General features: G+C 46.7%; 1 pseudogene; it reads left to right on the top strand.

Annotated features, from left to right (window-relative positions):
• Positions 1-63: 63 nt before the first annotated feature.
• LOC124029949 lies at positions 64-12,930 on the top strand (annotated as a pseudogene).
• Positions 12,931-13,660: the final 730 nt, after the last annotated feature.

The following is a 13,660-nucleotide window of genomic DNA, read 5'->3' as shown; positions in this document are numbered from 1 at the left end:
CAGCGGTTGTCTGGGGGAATCGTTCTCCGGCAGCGGTTGTCTGGGGGAATCGTCCTCCGGCAGCTGCTGTCTGGGGGAATCGTTCTCCGGCAGCGGTTGTCTGGGGGAATCGTTCTCCGGCAGCGGTTGTCTGGGGGAATCGTCCTCCGGCAGCGGTTGTCTGGGGGAATCGTTCTCCGGCAGCGGTTGTCTGGGGGAATCGTTCTCCGGCAGCGGTTGTCTGGGGGAATCGTTCTCCGGCAGCGGTTGTCTGGGGGAATCGTTCTCCGGCAGCGGTTGTCCGGGGGAATCGTCCTCCGGCAGCGGTTGTCCGGGGGACTCGTCCTCCGGTAGCGGTTGTCCGGGGACTCGTCCCTCCGGTAGCGGTTGTCCGGGGACTCGTCCTCCGGTAGCGGTTGTCCGGGGGACTCGTCCTCCGGTAGCGGTTGTCCGGGGGACTCGTCCTCGGTAGCGGTTGTCCGGGGACCTGCCTCCGTAGCGTTGTCCGGGGGACTCCGTCCTCCGGTAGCGGTTGTCCGGGGACTCGGTGCCTCCGTAGCGGTTGTCCGGGACTCGTCCTCGTAGCGGTTGTCCGGGACTCGTCCTCCGGTAGCGGTTGTCCGGGGGGACTGATCCTCCGGTAGCGGTTGTCCGGGGACTCGTCCTCCGTAGCGGTTGTCCGGGGACTTCCGTCCTCCGGTAGCGGTTGTCCGGGACTCGTCCTCCGGTAGCGGTTGTCCGGGGACTCGTCCTCCGGTAGCTGTTGTCCGGGGACTAGTCCTCCGGTAGCGGTTGTCCGGGGACTCGTCCTCCGGTAGCGGTTGTCCGGGGACTCGTCCTCCGGTAGCGGTTGTCCGGGGGACTCGTCCTCCGGTAGCGGTTGTCCGGGGACTCGTCCTCCGGTAGCGGTTGTCCGGGGGACTCGGATGCTCAGCACACTAAAACTCAAGCTCAAGGCTACTCCAGAACCACAACACACCAGTAACCCCAGCTTCTCTATGCCCTCCCCTCCAGGAGCAGTAACTGTGTGGGTCTCTGCCCCGCCCCTCTCGTCCTCATCACGCCGGAACCCGTCCGTCACTACCGGATCCCTGACCTCCCATTGGACAGCAGCCTGCTGTTTGAGTTCCTGCTCTTCCTTTACCTGCTGGTGGCGCTGTTTGTTCAGTATATTAATATCTACAGGACTGTGTGGTGGTACCCTTATAGTCACCCTGCTGCCTCCACCTCTCTGGTGAGTAGTAGTGAACACACACAGAGATAACCTACAACTCTGTTGAGTAGTAAACACACACAGAGATAACCTACAACTCTGGTGAGTAGTAGTGAACACACACAGAGATAACCTACAACTCTGGTGAGTAGTAGTGAACACACACAGAGATAACCTACAACTCTGGTGAGTAGTAGTGAACACACACAGAGATAACCTACAACTCTGGTGAGTAGTAGTGAACACACACAGAGATAACCTACAACTCTCTCCTCTCTGCAGAACTTCCATTTGATGGACTACCACCTGGCTATCTTCATCACAGTGATGCTGGCCAGGAGACTGGTGTGGACTATAGTGTCAGAGGTATCTCTCTCTACCTCTCTACCTCTCTCTTTCTACCTCTACCTCTCTACCTCTCTCTTTCTACCTCTCTCTCTCTCTCTCTCTCTACCTCTCTCTACCTCTACCTCTCTCTTCTCTCTCTACCTCTACCTCTCTACCTCTCTCTACCTCTCTTTCTACCTCTCTCTCTACCTCTCTCTCTACCTCTACCTCTCTTTCTACCTCTCTCTCTCTCTCTCTCTCTCTCTCTCTCTCTCTCTACCTCTCTCCTCTCTCTACCTCTCTCTCTCTCTCTACCTCTCTCTCTCTCTCTACCTCTCTACCTCTCTCTCTCTCTCTCTCTCTACCTCTCTCTCTCTCTCTCTCTCTACCTCTCTCTCTCTCTCTCTCTCTCTCTCTCTCTACCTCTCTCTCTACCTCTCTACCTCTCTTTCTCTCTCTCTCTCTCTCTCTCTCTCTCTCTCTCTCTACCTCTCTACCTCTCTACCTCTCTCTACCTCTCTCTACCTCTCTCTACCTCTCTCTCTCTACCTCGCTACCTCTCTCTCTCTTTCTACCCCTCTCTCTCTCTCTTCTACCCCTCTCTCTCTCTCTTTCTACCCCTCTCTCTCTCTTTCTACCCCTCTCTTTCTACCCCCTCTCTCTCTCTTTCTACCCCTCTCTCTCTCTCTTTCTACCCCTCTCTCTCTCTTTCTACCCCTCTCTCTCTCTTTCTACCTCTCTCTCTCTCTTTCTACCCCTCTCTCTCTCTCTCTTTCTACCCCTCTCTCTCTCTCTCTTTCTACCCCTCTCTCTCTCTCTCTTTCTACCCCTCTCTCTCTCTCTCTTTCTACCCCTCTCTCTCTCTTCTACCCCTCTCTCTCTCTTTCTACCCCTCTCTCTCTCTCTCTCTCTCTCTCTTTCTACCCCTCTCTCTCTCTCTCTCTCTCTTTCTACCCCTCTCTCTCTCTCTCTCTCTCTACCCCTCTCTCTCTCTTTCTACCCCTCTCTCTCTCTCTCTCTTTCTTCCCCTCTCTCTCTCTCTCTTTCTACCCCTCTCTCTCTCTCTCTCTTTCTACCCCTCTCTCTCTTTCTACCCCTCTCTCTCTCTCTCTTTCTACCTGTCTCTCTCTCTTTCTACCTCTCTCTCTCTCTTTCTACCTCTCTCTCTCTCTTTCTACTCTCTCTCTTTCTACCCCTCTTTCTACCTCTCTCTTTCTACCCCTCTCTCTCTCTTTCTCTCTCTCTCTTTCTACCCCTCTCTCTTTCTACCTCTGTCTCTCTCTCTTTCTACCCCTCTCTCTCTCTCTCTCTTTCTACCCCTCTCTCTCTCTCTTTCTACCCCTCTCTCTCTCTCTTTCTACCCCTCTCTCTCTCTCTTTCTACCTCTCTCTCTCTCTCTTTCTACCTCTCTCCCTTCCTCAACTTTATCTGCCTTTTCATCAGCTGTTTCTAAACTGGTTGCATCATGTTTGTGGTGTAGTCGTAGGGATGGGAGTGAACTTGTTTCTAGTATTTAGGCCTACGCTGATCCTCCGCAGGAGTTGCATCGTTCGTGTGTGACTGGCTTAGTATTGTTGTGTCTGGCCAGGGTTGTGTGTGTTTGACTGACTTGTGCTTTATATTGAGGATTGTGGTCTTGTTATGTCCGAGTTAAGAGCTTAGTGTGTAGCGATGCATTGTGGTTGATTGTGCTGTCTGTCGTGGATCGTGTTTGTATAACCTCTAACCTGTGCGTGTGTTTCTCTGTCTGTCTCTGCCCCCCCCCCCCCCCCCCCCCCACCAGGCCTCTCAGACCAGTCCATGTTCCTTGGTACGGTACGTGGTTCTGATCGCAGCACGGCTCAGCCTCCTCACTCTGTGTGGCTGGGTTCTCTGTTGGACCCTGGTCAACCTGTTCAAGAACCACTCGGTGCTCAACCTGCTCTTCCTTGGATACCCGTGAGTGTCTGTGTTCAGAGAGTGGAGCTACCAGAGGTTTCAGACAGCAGCTCTACAGTTGATGTGTCAGTACAGCTCTGTAGATGGTAGTATAGTGGTTTGATTCAGAGATGGTGTGTGTGTACTGGGAAGTAGTGTAGTGTGTTTTATTGTTATTCAGAGATGATGTGTGTTTACTGGGAAGTAGTGTAGTGTGTTTTATTGTTATTCAGAGATGATGTGTGTTTACTGGGAAGTAGTGTAGTGTGTTTTATTGTAATTCAGAGATGATGTGTGTACTGTGAAGTAGTGTAGTGTGTTTTATTGTAATTCAGAGATGGTGTGTGTACTGGGAAGTCATGTGTTTTATTGTAATTCAGAGATGGTGTGTGTACTGGGAAGTCATGTGTTTTATTGTTATTCAGAGATGATGTGTGTACTGGGAAGTAGTGTAGTGTGTTTTATTGTAATTCAGAGATGGTGTGTGTACTGGGAAGTCATGTGTTTTATTGTTCTCCATTATCTAGTTGATCACAGTGTCATATTCTCCATTATCTAGTTGATCACAGTGTCATATTCTCCATTATCTAGTTGATCACAGTGTCATATTCTCCATTATCTAGTTGATCACAGTGTCATATTCTCCATTATCTAGTTGATCACAGTGTCATATTCTCCATTATCTAGTTGATCACAGTGTCATATTCTCCATTATCTAGTTGATCACAGTGTCATATTCTCCATTGTCTAGTTGATCACTGTCATATTCTCCATTGTCTAGTTGATCACAGTGTCATATTCTCCATTATCTAGTTGATCACAGTGTCTTATTCTCCATTATCTAGTTGATCACTGTTATATTCTCCATTATCTAGTTGATCACAGTGTCATATTCTCCATTATCTAGTTGATCACAGTGTCATATTCTCCATTATCTAGTTGATCACAGTGTCATATTCTCCATTATCTAGTTGATCACAGTGTCATATTCTCCATTATCTAGTTGATCACAGTGTCATATTCTCCATTGTCTAGTTGATCAGTGTCATATTCTCCATTATCTAGTTGATCACTGTCATATTCTCCATTGTCTAGTTGATTTAACACATGGTTCTTTATTTCCCGTTGTCCTTTCTCTCTCTCTCTCTCTCTTTCATCCCTGTCTCTCTGTGCAACAGGTTTGGGGTGTATGTTCCCCTGTGTTGCTTCCATCAGGAGAGTAGGGCCCAGCCAGTGCCTTCAGACTGTAGTTACTCAGACCAGGACCTGTCCCACGGGCCCTTCTTCAGGTAAACATAAACACACACACTCTCCTTATTCAGGTAAACATAAACACACACACTCTCCTTATTCAGGTAAACATAAACACACACACTCCCCTTCAGGTAAACATAAACACACACACTCCCCTTATTCAGGTAAACGTAAACACACACACTCTCCTTATTCAGGTAAACGTAAACACACACACTCTCCTTATTCAGGTAAACATAAACACACACACTCCCCTTATTCAGGTAAACATAAACACACACACTCCCCTTATTCAGGTAAACATAAACACACACACTCCCCTTATTCAGGTAAACATAAACACACACACTCCCCTTATTCAGGTAAACATAAACACACACACTCCCCTTATTCAGGTAAACATAAACACACACACTCCCCTTATTCAGGTAAACATAAACACACACACTCCCCTTATTCAGGTAAACATAAACACACACACTCTCCTTATTCAGGTAAACATAAACACACACACTCCCCTTATTCAGGTAAACATAAACACACACACTCTCCTTATTCAGGTAAACATAAACACACACACTCCCCTTATTCAGGTAAACATAAACACACACACACTCCCCTTATTCAGGTAAACATAAACACACACACACTCCCCTTATTCAGGTAAACATAAACACACACACACTCCCTTATTCAGGTAAACATAAACACACACACACTCCCCTTATTCAGGTAAACATAAACACACACACACTCCCCTTATTCAGGTAAACATAAACACACACACACTCCCCTTATTCAGGTAAACATAAACACACACACACTCCCCTTATTCAGGTAAACATAAACACACACACACTCCCCTTATTCAGGTAAACATAAACACACACACACTCCCCTTATTCAGGTAAACATAAACACACACACTCCCCATATTCAGGTAAACACTCATACACACACACTCCCCATATTCAGGTAAACAAATAAACAACAGACTTCAATGTTCTCTCCCCCAGCCAAACACACCCTTCTGGTCAGAGTGGGGGACAGAACATTGATTTAAACAATGTCAATTGAAGTTCCCTGTGAAGTGGGTGGATGATAAAGGAATTTTTAATTCCCTTATGTTTTATTGCCAAAACCAATTAAATTCGCACTCATTTCTAATTCATGATAAGTTGTAAGTTTATCATTTGCATGAATTAGCAAGAAACCAGTCTAAAAAACAAGTTCAGCATTTATTCTTGATGAGTACTGACCCAAAATACAAAGAACATTACATTTTAAATCTGAAGAAGACATAAAATGACGTCATCAGTTACACCCCCTCTCCCAGTCTTACAATGGCGTAGTATTCGGTCCTGGAGATAGTTTCACTCCCCACATAAACTACATTCCAACCTGTCTAAAGGATATACTTCTCTCTGCTAATGGAATCCAACCAAAACATTCTTATCTGTTTGAAGTACTATCTTATCTCTGCTTTAAAACTTTCCCAGGAGACACAGACACAATTAATTTCTGCTTACATTTTCAGTAACAGTACAATTAAGAACCCATACTTTTCAAATCATAACATAATAGTATTAGCATGAATGGTTCTAATCATTAAAGTATACATAATTGATCATCTAAACTATATTTCCTCTATCAGTGGATTGGGGGACAGAACATTGATTTAAACAAAATGTCAATTAAAGTTCCCTGTGAAGTGGGTGGAATCAGAGGCAGTCAGGAACTCTTGATTTCTTCTCTCTCACAGCCTGGGACAGATTCCTCTTTTTGATTGTGTGAGTTTAGTCCGTGGTCTTTTCAGCTGACACCCCACCTAAAGGCTGGGCATTTGAAGTACCATAGAGAGTACACTGCAAAGAGACAACAATGTGATATCATGTCATTTGACGTTTTCATAAATGCAATAATAGTGTCATTTTAAAAAGAATGAAACTGAATAAGACAGAAGAGGACTTGACTTTTGTCTGATCTGTTTTATTTCTGTGTCTGTATTAATAATGTCAGTAGGAACGCTGGGCCCCGTATCCACAAAGAGGCTCAGAGTAGAAAATTGGTCTTAAGTGCTGAGAATAGAGAATCTCCGGCTCTTATGGTTCAGAATACGAGCTATTCATGAAACCTCTAGTCGTAAGAGTCCTACCTAGTTGACAGATCTTTAGGACACCAGCTGTCCTAATCAATTACCAGTTACCAGCAGGCTTCTTCTTTATGAGAATCATTATTTTAAAACAAACTTCTTGATAATAGGGAAGGGCAGTGAGTCAGTGGTACCTGCGCCATAGTCAGGCAGTTGCTTTGGAGATGTTGAAAGAATGTTTTGATATTTCTGTATGATAAATCTAGACTTAAATGCAACATTTTCAATTGTCATTTTTATTTTAAAAAATGTACACCTTTTTCTCCCCAATTTTTGGATCCAATTGGTAGTTACAGTCTTGTCTTATCGCTGCAAGTACCGTACGGCCTCGGGAGAGGTCAAAGGTCAAGAGCCGTACGTCCTCTGAAACACAACCCAATCATGCCGCACTGCTTCTTGACACAATGCCCTCTTAACCCGGAAGCCAGCCGCACCAATGTCGGAGGAAACGCCGTACACCTGGCCAGCGTGCACTGCGCCCGGCCCGTCTGGGAGTCGCTAGTGCGCAATGGGACAAGGATATCCCTGCCGGTAAACCCTCCCCTAACCCGGACGACGCTGGGCCAATTGTGCGCTGCCCCATGGGCCTCCCGGTCGCGGGTGGCTGCGACAGAGCCTGGACTCAAACCCAGAATCTCTAGTGGCACAGCGATGCACTGTGATGCAGTACCTTAGACTGCTGCTCCACTCATGAGGCAACGCAGCAGTATCTTTGACAGTGATTTCACATGAGGCCTATTTCACATAATATAATAAATAATCACATTTTTATTTTTATTATTTAATTAACCTACACCATGTTATTTCTAGTTATCCCTTTGGAGCACAATATCACATTGTTAAAAAGGTGCCCAGATTGGATATGCCTATAAGTTGGGCAGCTGAAGGCATCTAGGGCCTATGTTAACTTTTGATTGTGTTCGGGAAAAGAATTATAGACCTTTCAAACGTTGTATGCAACATTATCATACATGATCAGAATGAGTTATTAAAAAACTGGTTATGCTTTCCAACATATTCATCCACAGTTAAGAGAAGGAAGTGATCGTGTCATGTGACAAGGATATCAATGTTTTAATGTACAGACGGTCACTGTGGTTGTCTGACACATGCTATTGGGTTCAGAGTGAGGGATTATTCTCCATCCACTGTGGTTGTCTGACACATGCTGTTGGGTTCAGAGTGAGGGATTATTCTCCATCCACTGTGGTTGTCTGACACATGCTATTGGGTTCAGAGTGAGGGATTATTCTCCATCCACTGTGGTTGTCTGACACATGCTATTGGGTTCAGAGTGAGGGATTATTCTCCATCCACTGTGGTTGTCTGACACATGCTATTGGGTTCAGAGTGAGGGATTATTCTCCATCCACTGTGGTTGTCTGACACATGCTAATGGGTTCAGAGTGAGGGATTATTCTCCATCCACTGTGGTTGTCTGACACATGCTATTGGGTTCAGAGTGAGGGATTATTCTCCATCCACTGTGGTTGTCTGACACATGCTATTGGGTTCAGAGTGAGGGATTATTCTCCATCCACTGTGGTTGTCTGACACATGCTATTGGGTTCAGAGTGAGGGATTATTCTCCATCCACTGTGGTTGTCTGACACATGCTATTGGGTTCAGAGTGAGGGATTATTCTCCATCATTGGATGTTGCCAATTATTTTAATGATTACTTAATGGCAAACTTAGGCAGGAAATGCCAACAACGAACAGTGAGTGATCCATAGTATTCATACATAGAAAAACTGATAATGAAACAATGTTTTTCTAAGTTATAATTTTGTGAAGTTGGTCTGGGAGAGGTGGAATAATTGTTATCGATCAATAATGACCAACCTCCTGGCATTGACAACTTAGATGGAAAGCTACATGGGAGTGGCTCTAGAGTCAGCTACCATCCCATCTGTCATATCTTTAATCTGAGCCCCGAGGAAAGTCTTTGTCCTCAGGCCTGAAGGGAAGCCAAAGTCATTCCACTACCCAAGAGTGGTAAAGCGGCTTTTACTGGTTCTAACAGCAGACCAATCAGCTGGCTGCCAGCTCTTAGCAAACTGTTGGGGGGGAATTGTTTTTGGCCAAATACAATGCTGTTTCTCTGTAAACAAATTAACAACAGACTTTCAGCATGCTTATAGAGAAGGGCACTCAATATGTACTGCACTGACACAAATGACTGACTGGTTGAAAGAAATTGATATTAAGAAGATTGTGAGCTGTACTGTTAGATTTCCAGTGCAGCCTTTGATATTATTGACCATAACCTGTTGTTGAGAAGTTGTGTGTTGTAGCTTTTCAACCTCTGCCATATCGTGATTCAGAGCCATCAATCTAATAGAGCTCAGAGGGTTTTCTTTAATGGAAGCTTCTCTAATGTCAAACATGTAAATTGTGGTGTACCGCAGGGCAGCTCTCTAGGCCCTCTACTCTTTTCTATTTCTACAATGACCTGCCACTGGCATTAAACAAAGCATGTGTCCATGTATGCTGATGATTCAATCGTATACACATCAGAAACCACAGCTAATGAAGTCACTGAAACCCTTAACAAAGAGTCTGTTTTTGGAATGGGTGGCCAGTAATAAACTGGTCCTGAACATCTCTAAAACTAAGCATTGTATTTGCTACAAATCATTCCCTAAGTTCTGACCTCAGCTGAATCTGGTAATAAATGGTGGCTGTTGAACAAGTTGAGACAAAATTTAGTTGGCGTTACCTTAGATTGTAAACTGTCATGGTCAAAACATATAGATTTAATGGTTGTAAAGATGGGGAGGTGTCTGTCCGTAATAAAGAGATGCTCTGCTTTTTTGACACCACACTCCACAATGCAAGTCCTGCAGGCTCTAGTTTTATCTTATCTTGATTATTGTCCAGCCATGTGGTCAAGTGCTACAAAGTAAGACCTAGTTAACCTGCAGCTGGCTCCAGAACAGAGCAGAACGTCTTGCTCTTCATTGTAATCAGAGGGATAATATTAAAACTATGCATGCCAGTCTCTCTTGGCTAAGAGCTGAGGAAAGACTGACTGCTAGGGCTAGGCGTTATACCGTATTTTGACTATATACCAGTATTGATGCACGGACCGGTTTGGGTTTTTACTTTACCTTATATAACGGTATTGAATGTTTGGTTTGTTAAATGGGATACGCCGTGTGACACGCTCTTTACCCCACCAGACATGAAGCAGGGTCTTTTCACAGTTCGAGGTCCAGAACATATTCAAGGAAAACGTACAGTATTATACAGAGCCATGAGTGTATGGAACTCCCATCTCATTTAAAAAATATATATTTTATTTATTTAACCTTTATTTAACCAGGTGTGACCAGTTGAGAACAAGTTCTCATTTGCAACTGCGACCTGGTCAAGATAAAGCAAATCAGTGCGACACAAACAACAGAGTTACACATGGAATAAATAAACATGCAGTCAATAACACAATAGACAAGTCTATATACAGTGTGTGCAAATGAGGTAAGATAAGGGAGGTGAGGCAATAAATAGGCCATGGTGGTGAAGTAAATGACAAATTAGCAATTAAACACGAGTGATACCTGGAGACTGTAGAAAAAACTGATCCTAGATCATTCTTTCTTCTCTCTTCTCCCTCCAGGCCTAAGGACTTCCTAGCGTTACTAAGGGAGAACCTGAGAGAGCAGTTTACCACTCCAGGCCACATCCCCCACCACACCTGTCTGGCCCCGTCTCCAGAACTCATCCGCAGCCGAGGTGGAAGAACTCCGGAGCGACTTCAACCTTACGTCGCATCAAGGAAGTTCTCTTCAACTCCCTCTTCAGCGCTTACTACGTAGCCTTCCTCCTCTGTTTCGTCAAGGTATTTCAAACCCTAACCCTTACTACGTAGTCTTCCTCCCTCTGCTTCGTCAAGGTACAAACTCTAACCCTTACTACGTAGCCTTCCTCCCTCTGCTTCATCAAGGTACAAACTCTAACCCTTACTCGTAGCCTTCCTCCCCCTCTGCTTCGTCAAGGGTACGTCACACTTCCTCTCTCTCCCTCTCCTTCCCTCCACTCTTTCCCTCCCTCTAGCATGTTTGCTGCTTTCCTTCTCCTCCCCATTATCCAAGGAACTGTCAACCCTGCTGGTACTCATCTCCCCTCTCTCCATTATCCAAGGAACTGTCAACCCTGCTGGTACTCATCTCCCCTCCCCGTTATCAGGGACTGTCAGCCCTGCTGCTGCTCAGACTCCCTCTCCGTTATCCAGAACTGTCAGCCCTCTTGGTACTCATCTCCCTCTCCGTTATCCAAGGAACTGTCAACCCTCCTGGTACTCATCTCCTTCTCCGTTATCCAAGGAACTGTCAACCCTCTTGGTACTCATCTCCCCTCTCCGTTATCAAGGAACTGTCAACCCTCCTGGTACTCATTTTCCTTCTCCGTTATCAAGGAACTGTCAACCCTCCTGGTACTCATCTCCCTTCTCCGTTATCCAAGGAATTGTCAACCCTCTTGGTACTCATCTCCCTCTCCGTTATCCAAGGAACTGTCAACCCTCTTGGTACTCATCTCCCTCTCCGTTATCCAAGGAACTGTCAACCTCTTGGTACTCATCTCCCCTCTCCGTTATCCAGGAACTGTCAACCCTCTTGGTACTCATCTCCCCTCTCCGTTATCAAGGAACTGTCAACCCTCCTGGTACTCATCTCCCTTCTCCGTTATCAAGGAACTGTCAACCCTCTTGGTACTCATCTCCCCTCTCCGTTATCCAAGGAACTGTCAACCCTCTTGGTACTCATCTCCCCTCTCCGTTATCCAAGGAACTGTCAACCCTCTTGGTACTCATCTCCCTTCTCCGTTATCCAAGGAACTGTCAACCCTCTTGGTACTCATCTCCCTTCTCCGTTATCCAAGGAACTGTCAACCCTCTTGGTACTCATCTCCCTTCTCCGTTATCCAAGGAACTGTCAACCCTCTTGGTACTCATCTCCCCTCTCCGTTATCCAAGGAACTGTCAACCCTCTTGGTACTCATCTCCCTTCTCCGTTATCCAAGGAACTGTCAACCCTCCTGGTACTCATCTCCCCTCTCCGTTATCCAAGGAACTGTCAACCCTCTTGGTACTCATCTCCCCTCTCGTTATCAAGGAACTGTCAACCCTCTTGGTACTCATCTCCCCTCCGTTATCAGGAACTGTCAACCTCTTGGTACTCATCTCCCCTCTCCGTTATCAGGAACTGTCAACCCTCTTGGTACTGTCTCCTCTCCGTTATCCATGGCCCTGTCAACCCTCTTGGTACTTCATCTCCCCTCTCAGTTATCCAAGGAACTGTCAACCCTCTGTGAGGCACCTCTCCGTTATCCAAGGAACTGTCAACACTCTTGTGATGCTCATCTCCCCTCTCCGTTATCCAGGAACTGTGCACCCTCTTCGGCCATCTCCCCTCTGGCGTTATCCAGGAACTGTCAACCCTCTTGGTACTCATCTCCCCTCTCCGTTATCCAAGGTGTCAACCCTCTTGGTACTCATCTCCTTCTCCGTTATCCAAGGAACTGTCAACCCTCTTGGTACTCATCTCCCTCTCCGTTATCCAAGGAACTGTCAACCCCTCTGGTACTCATCTCCCCTCTCCGTTATCCAAGGAACTGTCAACCCTCTTGGTACTCATCTCCCCTCTCCGTTATCCAGGAACTGTCAACCCTCTTGGTACTCATCTCCCCTCTCCGTTATCCAAGGAACTGTCAACCCTCTTGGTACTCATCTCCCCTCTGTTATCAAGGAACTGTCAACCCTCTTGGTACTCATCTCACCTTCTGAGTCTTTGTGTGTTCAGTTTCCTCCTTCAGTCTCCAGGTATCCTAGGTGCTGTCTCCTGCGTTTGTGTTAAGCCCTGAACCCTAAAACGTGGTCTTCTCTCCCCCCTCCCAGGTACCCAGTACTATGACATGCGCTAGTCCTGTGAGCACCTGATCATGGTGTGGATCAATGCGTTTGTGATGCTGATGAGCCAGCTGTTACCTCCCAGCTACTGTGACCTGCTGCACCGCTCTGCAGGCCACCTGGGCGCTGGCAGAAGCTGGAGCACGGATTCTGCAGCAACGCGCCACAGCATGTGTAGGTGTCCCCACACACACACACACACACTACTGCAACGGCCTACAGCACGCCTTAGGTGGTCCCCCACACACACACACCACAGCAATGCCTACAGCACGCTTTAAAGTTCCCCACACACACACTACTACAGCAACGGCCTACAGCACGCTTTAGGTGGTCCCAACACACACACACACTACTACAGCAACGGCCTACAGCACGCCTTAGTGGTCCCCACACACACACACTACTACAAACGGCCTACAGCACGCTTAGGTGGTCCCCACCCACACACACTACTACAGCAACGCGCCACAGCACGCTAAGGTGGTCCCCACACACACTTTTACAGCAACGACCCACAGCACGCTAAGGTGGTCCCCACACACACACACTTCTACAGCAACGACCCACAGCACGCCTAGGTGGTCCCCACACACCGCACTTCTACAGCAACACCCACAGCATGCTTAGTGGTCCCCCACACACACACTCACACACACACATACTTCTACAGCAACGGCCCAGAGCACGCTTAGGTGGTCCCCACACACACACACACACACACATACCTCTACAGCACCACCCACAGCAACGCAGGTGGTCCCCACACACACACACACTTCTACAGCAACGACCCACAGCACGCTTAGGTGGTCCCCACACACACACTCACACACACACATACTTCTACAGCAACGGCCCAGAGCACGCTTAGGTGGTCCCCACACACACACACACACACACACACA

This window comes from Oncorhynchus gorbuscha, unplaced genomic scaffold (assembly GCF_021184085.1).
Source record: "Oncorhynchus gorbuscha isolate QuinsamMale2020 ecotype Even-year unplaced genomic scaffold, OgorEven_v1.0 Un_scaffold_8359, whole genome shotgun sequence".
Lineage (NCBI taxonomy): Eukaryota > Metazoa > Chordata > Actinopteri > Salmoniformes > Salmonidae > Oncorhynchus > Oncorhynchus gorbuscha.
This window is presented reverse-complemented; position numbering and strand designations above follow the sequence as displayed.